Below are 13829 nucleotides of genomic sequence, written 5' to 3' on the forward strand. Positions count from 1 at the left end.
AGGAGAAACGAAGGGGGGAAAAAAAGACGAAGAAAGATAAACCTTTGCAAGCCTTCGGGCTTCTAGGAGATGCCACTCAGAAGCGCCAAGAGGTTTCTGCTTCCCGTAAGCATCATCTATTTTTGCCTCGAGCCTCGTGGCTGGAAGAGGAGGCCGGAGGGCTCAGCTCCAGCGAGGACTCGGTACCGGGGAGGGGAGGCCGCCTCCTCTCCCTCTCCCGCGGGGGCGGGAGCGCACCTGCGGGAGCGCGCAGGGCTCGGCGGCACCCGGCCCGGAGCAGCACGATCGCGCCCGGGCGACGCGGGACCTACCCGGGAGAGCGGGATGCCCGGGAGCCGGGGTGCAGGACCGGGCCAAGGGTGGCAGTCGCCGCCGCACCCCCTCCCCGCTGCTCCTTACACCGGGGGGGCGCCGGCAGGCGGCGGCGGCCCGCCGTGGCAGGCAGGCAGCATGCCGCCCGCTCGGCTCGGCTCGGCAGGGCTCGGCTCGGCAGGGCTCGGCTCGGCTCGGCTCCCCCCGGCCCGCCCCGCGGCGCTGACTCGGGCGGGAGCCGCGCGCCCTGTGACGTGCGCAGCCCGCGGGCTATTTATAGCGCGGCCGCCGCGTTCATTCATGAAAAGCGGGACGCGGCGGGAGGGAGGGAGCTGGACGGGGACAGCGACACGGACGGGGAGCGGCCCCGGCCCGGCCCCGCACCGCCAAGGGGACCGATCTGACCCAGCGGGGGTGACTGGGGGAAAGAAACCGTGCCCTTACAGCGGGCTGGACTTGTACATTGCCAGTCTTCCAGCAGTAACACTGCCTTTTCTTCGGAAAACGTTACAAACTTGTTTAAAGAACACCTTGACTGACAGTACCGAACTGCATTTTGGTTATAGTCAACTATATTTTTCAAATACTGTGAAGCCAAACTCACATTAACCAGGTCAGACTGCAACAATCCTCAGTAGAGTACAACTGTGTCACGAAAAATTACAGTTGGCAACTTCACAGGAGGTTATTGGGTGAGGTACTGCAAATATTAAGCATTACTTCCCCAGCTTTGCACAGAATTTGGATGGACAGGGGGAAACAAATCAGAAATTAAAACAACTCTTGTTGTCCGTACACTCTCACTCAGGACATCTGCTTGCAAACAAAGAAGTATCAAATTGATAACGCAGTCAACAGTAACAACAGAAAACGAATTAAATCGTACAACCTACGGGTTTAAGATTAATAGTATGATTACCTTCCATTTTTTTTTTTTAAGCTTCAAGCTCTGCATGAACAACTTTTTCTCTATAAATGAGGTTAAAAACTTTCATTCTATGTAAGAACAATCCCCCTGTGTACTCGTTTCTAGGATGTGCAACTTTTGGGGAGCAGTAAGGCTCAGGTTCAGCCTGAATAATTCAGGGACTGGGCAAAACAGGGTGGTACAGAAGGTATCCATTTTACTGGGCTGTTTTAGAGTGGCAAATCTTAGTTTCTTATTGGCACCTTTGTTTTACAGTTTAAATATTCATGTTTTGAAGAAAAATCACAGAGCTAGAACCCTATTAAACACACCTAGACTCAATGACAAGGATTACTCAGGTGTTTAACAAGGGAAAAGAGAAATAGCACTTTGCTTTTGATGAACAAAAAGTCTGAAGTTTCCCTCTTTTTTTCTGTCCCATCAAAGGGTACCCAAAGCCTGAAGGCTTCTGCAGCTGTGGAAGCAGCTGCAGCTACTGTGTAGTTTCCATTTAAATGACCATCTGCAGCAACTTCTACCATTCAGTGCCTTCCGACCACAAATGTGTAAATTCCTATTTAATTCAGACTGCAGCTTTTCCAGCGAAGTATAAAATAAAAACCCAGAACAGCTAGAAGCTGTCTGTCCTGTGTCACATAATCCTATTGAGCGGTATTTATATTTTTACAAACATCTTAACAAACAGTACAGCTTTGACCACCAACTTGTCTGAGCAACATACCTTCACAAGTAGCTGGAATGCATCTCTAATAGGGTGTAGAGCAACTGACAGTTTCTAGGCTTTGGTACAAGAAAGGACAGCAATAAACCACAAGTATTCCCCCTGAGTTAGCACAAGCATTAAAAATACATGAGTGTTAAAGCTTTACTCAGTTAGATGTTTAAGTATTCCAGGTAGCCAGCTTGCATTTTTCTTTTTTGGTTTTCTGTTTTCAAGGGTGGCTAACAGCAAGAGGGAGAGGGTGAAAGAAATAAGTTCCATTTTTACCATCCCCGAGGACATGGCATTGGACTATGGCTAGCACTTAACTACAGAGCCTGGTTTTGCCAAGTCCATAGAGCTTTCCAAAACACAATTATGGGCTGCCAAGTGTGTCCCATCGTTGCATCTCTGTTAAGTGTTGTTAACTCCATCACGCAACTCAGAGAATAACTGGATAAAAAAATAAGAATAAAAAATGTGCATTTGTACACAAAGAATTCTACTTAGAATTATTTTAGTTTTACTAAATCACAAAATGTATTCGGAAGTGCAAATGTAAGGGTATATTCCATATGCTCCAACATTTTATTCGTTACTCTGGGGCCAAGTGAACATTTTGGTTATGAGAACATATTTCTCAGATGATTAAAAATATCATGAGAGAACATTAGTTGTGCGTAAACCATAACTGAAGTTACAAATAACCTTTCTTCTCCTGGCTCTGGAAAGTTAGTTTAACTTCAGAGGCTCCTCCAACACACTCTGTTAGCTGAACTCCTTAGGGAGCTTTCTACCATCGCAGAACTGCTGAAGCTTAATGCCCTCAGGCCCTGCCATCCTCTGCGCTTCTGAGGGACCAGAGGAAGGCTCAGGAGCAGATATGTTGAAAAAATACCAGTCAATAACAAAAGGTGATGGAAGAGGGGATTAGAAACATTTACTTCAGCTTCTCTGTGAAAACTGTTCAGAAAGAGAAGGAAATGAAGTAGCCCATGCTTCTCACCACCCCATCATAATCTACTCTGCTGTATCTGCAGAAGCGTGATAGTCCAAGCACACAAGTCTGGGGGTGAGTTTTTATAATACTGTGTGTTAACATTCTGAGAAAGTCTGCATCTCAGACTCATCTGGACTTGATGCCATGTGGAAGCAAGGGCTTCTTCCCTGTACTACAGGTCTAGGTAGGGTCTATAAGAGATGTCTGCTTCAAAAAGTTAAATAAATAAATAATCTAGTGATGTTGGCATTTGCTCCTTCTGGGGAGTCATGCTTTTAATTCAGGACAACTGATTTCCCCTCCATTTTTGGTAGCAACACCCAAGCACAACTACAGTTTCCTAAGACAAGTTACACGCAGATGAGCAGACAGCATGGACAGCTATGGGACAGGGTTTGAGCATACACTGAGGAAAGGCAGATCTGACATTGTAGAGGCAACCCAGGACAGCACAAGGATAAAAATCAATAGCATTGGACATATCGGAGCTCTCCCCTTAACTCTGAATGCAGGGGCCCTTTATATTAGAAGAGCTTTTAAGAACAAGTTGAGATTAAGAGGCTTTTAGGGGAAATAAGTTTAAATCCATGAGGAATTCAGTAAAGCAAAGTAAGTTAAATTATCCCATATAGGTATGGGCTCTGTGTTGCATCTGGCAGTCTCACAGGGACAGAAGGTGCTCCCTACAGTCTATGAAACCTGCTTTCAACAATACAAAAGAACATGAATGAACGATGTACAATCAAAATAAGGAGACATGGTACATCAGTGATGGACTTCACCATCCTCCTATTGTATGTGAGATATGTAGTCTTAGCCAACTGGCAGCAAGTGAATTAAAATATCAGAATTATCAGAATTACCCAGCTCCCATCATTGAAGTCTACTTTTTCCCCACAATTAGGCTTCGAGGCTTTAGTTATGTGGGTAGATCAAAATCACTTCTAACTACTTCTGTAATGGATTGGTATATACTCCATTAGATTTTTTTTCCATAAAAAATTCATAAAGAGAATAAATGCATTGGAAAAAAATATGTAAATGCATATTTTATGAGCGCTGAAATAAAATTCAAGTCATTTCTTGTCAATACACTTTTTTTTATTAATGGGTTTGCATTCAGAGCTGTATTATTCCCATGCCAAATGCATATGCATTCACAACTGGCTTTCTCTTCAGAACTATTACATATTGTATGCATTCCTTTAGCAATGTGAGGTTTTTTTTGTGTGTAATAAGGACAGAGTTTAGAGTTTGAGACAAGGTGCCTCTACTTAGTGATGTTAACAATTGTTCTCAGCCAACTGTGATACAAAGCAAAACAGATAGGTCAGTTGCATCCCTTTTCGTAATATCCCACACAATTCTGTCTCCGTTCTCAGAGATGGAGACGTGATGGATGCAATGATATCCCCCCATTGTATGCGTTACAGACACTAACAGACCACCATGCTTTTTTTTTTCCTCCAGTTGTTTACTGAATACTAAATACAGTGCAAGACCATCATCCCTTTAGAAGGCAACACTGCATTGGACCTTACTGAGGCATTCTGTGAATGAGATACAGCACCAGTTTGCTGCGTGAATTGTATGTCCAGTCTTTTTCACTAATGGAAGGATATGAAATGCTGAATATATGCACACCTTGTACACAGTCCCCTTGCTGTGCAGCTCTGAGAAGAGCCTACTTGTTTTCTGAATGGCCCCTTGTCAGGTATCTGAAGACACTAAGTAGACGCCCCCTTATCTGGAGATGGAGAAGAGAAGGCTAAACATAGCTCCCTCAGTATCTCTGGGCGTATCTTGTTTCAGGTCCCTAACTGTATAGCATTCATTCCACTCTCTTCAGTACTGTGAAACCCCACACTGGACACTACTTCATGTGCAGCCTGACAAGCGCCTGAGTAGAGGGGAATAATCACTTCCACTGACCTGTTCCTAATACAGCGCAGAACATGGATAGTCTTCACTGCTGGAAGGGCACCTGCTGACTCAGGTGTGTCTCAGTTCCGCTGAAAGAGGCTCTGACATGAAACCTTGCAAAACTCTATTACTGCCTTCACTACTGCACTCCTCTTCTGTACTGGCTGCGTAGTCTGGTGTTAGAAGGGAGTGAATTCATTTCACTAGTCCTAGTTTGCAAAGTTAGGTCTACCAGGACACAATTAAGCAACATAAAATTTCAGCTTAATAAGAAGGACAGCAAGAGGAACAGCTGAATGATTATATAAGAGTCTCCCAAGGGAAGAAGTGGAAGAGCTACAGCTCACTGAATTCACAACCCAGAGAGGACAAGGCAGTATTAAGAATTTGTAACACAGCTCAGTTTTCTATTAAATGGGGATTTATTTATTTATTTATTTTAAGATAGAAGGTTTGCAACAGCTTGTAATGGTTATATTCCCTGCTTCTAGATCCTCAGAATTACAACATGGGTAAGAAAGATTTAATCAGCTTATGTACCACTTCCAAACACAAGCTAAATGGGAACAACTGACTAGTAGGAGGATATCTTCTTGAATATTTATCATTTTGCTGCCTCACAAAGGAACGAAACTAGAAATGACTGCATCAAAATGTCATAAGACTTTTCCAGCTACCCGGAGCATGCTAGCTTTATCAGCTATTTCCAGTATTTAAGGGGGCTTCCAAGATACAGGAGGCTCATCTTTAAAATCAATGGTTTGCCTTCTAAGAAAATCTGTTGGAGCACTGTATTCTATACCACTCGCTAACCAAAATACATGCTAATGTATCAGTGAAAGCTGCACTAATACATGAAGAATTATTCTCAAATCTTGGCAATTTTGTCCATAACTACTGCCTTCGTTCACCAACTGGGACATACCAGAAACACATTTTCAGCCCAGAATAACTCTTTATTGCCACTTCACAGGAAAACATCCATATATATATGAAAACCTAATCCCAGGTGCAAATTCTCACCTTGAAGAAGTGATTTCATGCCTATACTACATTATCCACTTATCTCACCTGTGGTGCTGATATCTGCATAACTGTTAAAAGTTTTTCTTAACCTTTCTGCCATCCACTCAGATGTTAATGGAAAGGAAAGAATATATTTGGGGAATGAAATGAGAGTCACAGCAAACAGTCAGCTGGGGAAGATTCTGTCTGTCTGACCTTCCAGCTGGTCTCAGTCCCTCCTCTACAAAGATCAGTCAAAATTCACTTCTGAGTACTGAGTTTTAAAGAGACAGGAATATCTGGGAACTACAATAAAAAGTTCTCAATGGCAAACACTGTCTTTGCTTCTCACTCTTGATCTGAGCTATTGAGCTTTAAAAGCCATATATAAATGGATGTGCTCTCACTCTTTAAAGCATTATAAATGCTCTGCCTGCCTTTTGAGGCCTGTAAAAGTCACCTATCGTATTCAAAGTCCAGTAGCTTTATATGCAGGAGGATACAAAACGCAGACCAAAACTGAAAAGCTGAAATACTGCTCAATGACTGCATAAATTCTAAAGGATTTCTAAATATAAGTCTCTGCACCTATGTGCAATTGCTGCACCAAGTTGTTTATACGGGCACTTTTAGAGAGATCACGCAGTCTTGAACAAAGCTCCCTCGCTACAGGAACCTGAGGGTGTAGGTTAGAGGTGGTGATGGGAAGAGAACAAACGTGGATTTTCCCTCCTTTCCCCAGTAGTCAAAGACTGGTTTAAGAGGTCTCTGAATCACTACTTGCATACAAGAGCATCCAATAGCCATATTCTGTTCTCTCCAGGGGACCAAAACAAAAGAGCTGGATTAAACAGTAGAATCAAGGGCAACTTAATCTCACCATCATTCATCTGTGATAAACAGCCTTGTTAAATGTGATTTACTCTTGCACCTCTGTCCTATAGGTGGCTATACACTAAAGTAAAAGCCCCCGGTTATGGTTTAAGAGTCTGATAGAAATGCCACTGAAACTGATGGGGAAGGTTTCTACTGATCCCTATGGGCTTCAATTTAGGTGATAATTCAAGAAGAAAAAGATCTGTAGAATTCCTGTTATATTCTGTACATCCTCTGCTTCTGAAACATACATGATTTTTAAAGAGAGAGCTTTTCCTGGAATGTAAAACCTTGTGTCTCTTACAGCTATTTACACCAGTCCAGTGACATGATTTAGTTACGCTAGCACAGATTCCCATGCAAAGACCTCACTTCGGCAAAACAAACTTAAATTTAATGGGTTAGCTTGGAGTATATCAACAGAAGGTTTACTTTGTCCAAACACTGCTCATCTATTTTAGTGGTTTAATTCATTATGTTTAAGCAAATCTAGTTCCCACAGTTTTTGTCTCCCTAATGAGTCAAGGCCTTAGATCATACCCAGAAAGAAGATTACTGGGATTGGTTCTGGTGGACACCTTTCTCCCTTTGAAAGGCTTTATATAAATTCTACCAAAACGGTGTAGCTGAAGGATAATGGTAACTGTGGAAATTGCAGAGGAACGCACATAGTGATCCACTTTTATATCTTGAAGAAAAGCCTCAGAAGCAGCAAATGACAGTTTGCACACTTCACCGCAGGCTGTCTGATGGGCTTTTCCCAAATCACTGTTACCAGGAATAGTTAACAAAAAATGATTCGATTTTTCTGTAACACTACTGATTAAAAGCCACCACCTGTGAAAGCACATCTTTCTTATACACTTTTACAGTTTTTACAGAGAATTTGGAATATACTACCTCCAGAATCTATCCAACTATCAATCATTGTTACAGGTTTGAAAAAGATTAGGTAAAAGAGAACTTAAAGGATTCAAGATACCATGTATGCGGTGTGATTTGAAAAGTATGAAGAAAAAGCCATTATTTTCCACTTAAATTCAAAAACTACAGTTAAAATACTGTATTATTGCAAGAGGAATGTTGACAGTTCCGTAACTATAGAATTACTACTGGGGACCACTGTTGCAAACATACAAAGAAAGGAGGATTAAGAGAACCAGATTCGCCCCTGGAGAAATTCTAATGGAACCAGTCACATCACCTCAAGTAAAGCCTCACCCACAACAATTTCCCTCAGAAGACTGGGAAATATTGGTGGAAACATTCTTCCTTATTTACTGACTAAGGATCTAACTATATGTCTAAGCATGCATGTCAATGGAAATCATGCATCTGAAAGAGAGCCACATTTAAGGAGTTCAAGTGTTAAGCAACCGCCATAAATCAAGAACTGAAACATGCAAGCGGTCATGAGGTCCACAACATACACACCTGTCTCAGACCTAAATGTCGCTCAGAACAGTTATTGGGATGTTTGCCCATTTATGAGCCCAGACACAAACACATTTCATCACTGATAAAGTCGGTGAAAATAAGCAAGTATCACGCCAAGTATGTTTTTATTGCTGTAAAACCTCATCTTGAGAGTGCTAAGCCCTTGTTTCCAAAGTGTGAGACACAGGTAATTCCAGTTGCCAACTGGATGTTCTGGGGTGACAACACTGCTTTTATATTACAACTTGGATTTATTCTGTTGGGTACCTTGTCTAAGCTCCCTGGATTAATAGACATTTCTGACTGCAGCATTTCTTTCCCAGTTTCTCACTTAACAAAGAATTGTTTCCTGATTCTGCATGGATGTTATGAGAATCACCCACTCTCCTTTATTAAAGGTACAGAAATTAGAGATGTGCTTAGTACAGGATTTCAATGTGCTGTGAAAAACACTACTAGAGAACATATTTAATCCTAAGGATTAAAAGCTATGAACATAGCACCACTACCCATTCCCACCAACCACAGACTCATAGCAGTCCCCCAGTTTTCATACTTCCTAGTCAAAAGCTTGGGAAGGACCAGCTCAAGCAGTTTTAAGATTTAAAATTTCCTGTTCTACATTAATTCTACTGAGGGTTGCTGTTTCACAGGCATACATGCTCCTCTGCTGGTTTTACACAGACCAGAGCTTGTTTCATATCTACCTGAATTGGCAGCTAAATTAAATTGCTGGAGTCTGCATGATTGTGTGCAGTAGCATACACTTACCCATTTTATTCTATTGTCTGTAGAGCATTCTACTGACTGTGGAGAAAGTAATCTCTGAGAGCAGTGGCTTCTTTAACCACAGAGCTAAATTTACTACTAGTCATCTCATAATTCCTCAAGTGACATGGAAGCCCATAAGAAAACAGACCGTGACTGGGATACTAAGGAGCAACTAACAGCTCTACAAAGACATGCCTTCTGCAGATGTAGCATTTTCTGACCCAAGCACATGACTTTACAATACATAAGTTAACTTCTATACAGACCTGCATATACGTTCTCTTCAAGAATTTATACCCAGTAACAGAAATTAAATCTGGAAACAGTGAGTTCACAGAGTACGTTTCACAAGAACAATAACCATCTGTAACTTAATTAAATGAGTTATGAGAGTTACGCAGAAATCCATTGAGAGACAGAAAATCAGGCTGGAAGCGTGACTTGCCACTAGGAATGAGGGTGAAGAGAGATACTAGGAATTCTTAGATGTGCCATTTTGTGTTATTACATATTTCCATGACGATGAAATCACTCATAGTATATTAAAAAATTCATAGCATCAAAACTTGCATACATGTAATATTATACACTGGCTTTCAGGAACTGCACTATAAAATGATTCTATTTTTGTTCCTCAAGTATATGTTTGTCTTTGACAGCGCACTGGAAGGGGCTCATTAAATTACTAATGTAACTATTAAGGCTATTGAATTACCAATTTTGAGGGATCGATTCAAAGCACATTAAGATAAGCAGAAATCCAAAGGAAACAACCACATCTCTTCCCTTCAATGACCCTCCTTTCGGGCTTTGAATGATGAAACCTCTCTCTCATGACAGTATTAAACCCTTCTTTGGATGACCCTCTCTGCCCAAAACACTGAAGTAGTTATTCCAAGGGCTCATAAAATGTTCTGTTCGGTGGCACACAATGGGGGACGAGGGGGTGGTGAGGAGGAGGACGGGGTTTGTGTTTATTTTGAGAGCCCAGGGGGAGAGACTGCTCCCTAAGCTTCCTGACAAGATGCTTATTTTTATTCACATTGTCACTATGTTTTCCCATGAACAAATATACTTCAGAGGAAATGTTTCAATAAAATGTATTGGGATAAAAAACATGTTTACTTCCTCTCCATTTATTATGAGAAAGCAATTTGGTTACATGAGAAAGTAAGTAAATTGATTCCCTAGAGAAGTCTGGGAAGGGGGTCATTTGTGCAGGGAACCCATTCTTGAAAATATTGGCAACATGTCACTGTGTTAGATGACCTGTAGAGGCTTCATTTGTGATTACAAGTGAATACATCAGAGATTTACTGTTTCCTTTGTTCAGAGAAAAACCCTATCCTTTTACAATCCTGTCTTAATTAAAATATTTTCCCTTTGACAAGTTTTTGTAGCATGTTACATTCCTATCCGCATTATTATAATGTACATTTAATATATATGGCAAGATACAAATCCATTTTCCTTATCGTTTCTGAACATAAATAGTTATTTTCACCTACTGGCCTTTTTAGTCCAAATTTCATTGACTACTGGAAAATTTGACCAGGGGGCTGGACTATATGGCCTCTTGAGATTCCTTACAGCCTGAATTTCCCTATGATTCTAAATTCAGGAGATGTGTTTGGTTTTTACTAATTCTTACATATGAAACAGCAGTTTCCTAACAGTACCAGCTCAGCACAGAAGTAGCTTTTGCCAAGTCCCATACTAGCCTTATTAATATGCACCTGTAATTCAGGCTAGCAACAGCCCCACCTTTGCTTAGGCTGCACAGAGCAAAAAAAAAAGAGGGATGCAAAAAAAAAATTGTGCTACAAACTCTTCGTTTTGGGAAGTCACTCATTTCCTCTGTCTGCAGTTACTCTGGGTAAATATTCACTCTTGAGAATTAGACTTAAGAGCTTCTATTTCTTTGATGCTCTGAAAAAAAGCTCAATATTGGGTCAAAAGCTACTATGTGTAGAAGCCAACCATTACACTAGAGTACACACCTTTATACATTTGTTTTTATCTACTAGAACATCAGAACAAAGTTGAGTAACCCTGTAACCAAAAGAATTAATTCTAGGACTTTTCAATTAAGGCTTTCAATGCAAAGTTCTCTAAGTCACAGATGCTATAACTTTAAAATACACGAACAAAAGCAGCTGGACAGAACAGCAGTGGTGACAGCAACACTCAACAAAGTCAGTCAGTTTTTTTCTTTAATTTCTCCCTGGCATTACTTACCTCACAGGAGAAAATAACGTTCATATCCATTTTTAACAGCTTGATCAAGAGCAGAATTCCATTAAAGATATTTCATATCTTTCTATTACTGTGGCTCTCCTGAAGGGAAAAGTAGAGAAAAAAATACAATAAACCTTACTATTTTCAACCTAAAAATCATAACACATGCAAAACTAAAGACAGCTCTTATGACCTATTTTATATTTTAGAACGGGCTTGCTTGGTCAACAGAACAGTCTTTCAAAGTTCCAAACACAGGTAGACTGAATATCTGCACTAAAACACTAACTTTTCACTCCAATGCATTGAAGAGGTCATGGATACAGACAAGATTTTGAGCATAAATGGAAATTGATACACCTCTGTCAAATAAAGCTGGGTCTTGAATAGTTTTCCTCTAGATGTAGATACAAAAAGCACCCTATGCATGAGAACCAAACGTTGCTGTATCAGTCAACTAGTTCTTCATAGGTTAACTAACAGCCTCTGAGGAGGGTTTTTTAGCCCACCTTCAAGGGGGTGACAAGACTGTCTAAAATATGAAGTAACAGCCTGATGATGTTGGGATTACTGTGTTGCATCCACCTTTAGTCCCAGGTGAAATTAATTATAGAAGTGTCATGCTGGGATTGGTAGTTGTCTGCATTATTGTGGTATGGTTCTCATCCAGAAGCAATGCTGTGGTTTTACCAGGAACCTAACATGGGTGCAACATTGATTTCACCCCTGATGCTTCCCTAAAAGCAAAGCTCAAAGAGCCAAGTAGCTTCAAAGGCTTCACACTAGCTCGAAAAGCAGAAGTAAAATGCAGATTCTTCAGCTGAAAAGACTAGTGGCCTGCTTAGCTTTTCTAGGCATGACTCTCTCTCCTAAGTAAGATTTCAGAGTGCAATTTAGGACTGAAGTTAGTTTCCCACAGAAATTCCTGCCTTCTGTAGATACCCTGCACAAGACAACAGTGGGAGCGTAAAAGGAAAATGAGGTAACACCTGATTCCACCTTGTGGAACAGGCAATCCACTGGCACGAGAGACAGGGACACAATCCTTATAGCCTCCAGAAGTAATTCTACTGCCCTAGAAGCAGCATCTTTGCCAGTTAGCCATAAGCATTTTAGTTGCAAAGAATATGTCTTCCTCAGCTGCTACTGCACGCAGCTACGGCTGTTAAGAACCTTCTCACCATGTTGTCTGCTCTCTTCACCCTGGCTTTCACTAGGACAGGCCTGCACAGCCTACACATGTAGCTCCCTTTATCAACCCTAGCAACCACAGCCTCATCCCACAATGAAACAAAATCCCAAGTAATGAATGAAATAGCAGCATTAGCACACACGGGATGGGATGCTCAACTGCTTAAATAACTATTTGTGTGACATTGTACTATTCATAACTGTTCATTCATTTCCTCAGTACTGATGCCAGATTCAAAGTTATCTGCAGCTTCTGTCAGCACATCCCTTTTAAAAAAGGATCTGACTTATCTGATCACAAACTCAGAGCTTTGTGTTTTTATTTCACTGAGATCTCATGCTTTCTAACCAGTTTTTCTCTGCTTTGCCCTCATTAAAATCTACAGACACTGACTCCACAGATATATTAAGATTCTTCTCACTTTTAAGCAGACATGCAAAGCCCTTCCACAGCTCATTCATAATTCTTTTTCAGAAATCATTAATTATTTACATCGCTGTCCTGTTAAAGGCCTCATTGAGACTCTCCCACTTGCTGAGAGATTTTTTATTTTGTTATGCTATAAGGTCAGACCAGTTGTTTAAAGCGTATAAACAGATAGAAATGTAGTTAAATCTGATTTTCATCATTACTAAAGCATAAGCCTAAAAGTTCCATTTAATTAAAATAACAAAGATTCTGTCTTCCGTCCCCCTGCCCCTGAATCGTACTTCCACTCACTGGTTTTAAAGGTAGTTGGGACCATAAAAAAAAGAAAGGTTCTAATCTTAATTAGCACTGTGCTTCCTAATTACAACTCTAACTCAGTGAAGATCTTCACTACCATGGTAGTAGGGGCAGATCTTCTGGTCTTCTGAGTACATATCATCATCACAGAAAGAGAGCAGGTAAACCATGCGTGCAACTTCCTTATTTGAGTCTTAAGGGGCTCCTGGCTGAAAAGACCTGGCCTGAAGCTGCAGAAAGCAACAGTTCTGGCTGTGGCAGCACAGCTCTTTCCCTCTCCCATGCAGGAAACAGGCTGCCACCTGAACCAGTGCTCACACAACGCAGTGTTGTGAGCCCACTATGGTGCTGTCTGCAGGACACACAGTAAGGACATCATAAATTGAGGGAAACCAAAGCCAGCTGGAGCAAGGAGTAATTCAGTGAGGGATGTACTTCTGTTCTCCAGGTGGGGAACTTTCTTTAAGTGTTGGGAAGCAGAGGAGCAGGTGGTTGTTGAAGAGGCTGGCAGGTGACATGACTGCAGCACAAGGAAGGCCCAGGAGGAACACAGACAACACCACACAGAACACCGGGCTCTCTGAATGGCGCCTCGGGACCAGCACATGGTCATGGGCAACCTTGCCTAGGAGCCTCTTCTGCTGCAGACAAATCAATCCCCTAATGCAGTGACACCAGAGAAAACTCAAGGAAAATTCAGCACAATTTTCTCCTCAAACCC

General features: G+C 41.5%; 1 protein-coding gene across 8 annotated transcripts in view; it reads right to left on the reverse strand.

The window, feature by feature from the left end:
* Positions 1-13829, reverse strand: part of RHOBTB1 (Rho related BTB domain containing 1) — a 52715-nt gene that overhangs the window by 36923 nt on the left and 1963 nt on the right. For 2 of the 8 annotated variants that reach the window (XM_040563768.1, XM_040563760.1), the window contains exon 2: positions 11191-11289. The gene's annotated coding sequence lies outside the window, so the exon portion shown is untranslated. Of the gene's footprint in view, positions 1-42; positions 182-311; positions 487-11190; positions 11290-13829 lie in introns of those variants that run through there. The other 6 variants (XM_040563767.1, XM_040563761.1, XM_040563762.1 and 3 more) reach the window with 5 other exon arrangements.

Source organism: Cygnus olor, chromosome 7, assembly GCF_009769625.2.
Source record: "Cygnus olor isolate bCygOlo1 chromosome 7, bCygOlo1.pri.v2, whole genome shotgun sequence".
NCBI classification, from domain to species: domain Eukaryota; kingdom Metazoa; phylum Chordata; class Aves; order Anseriformes; family Anatidae; genus Cygnus; species Cygnus olor.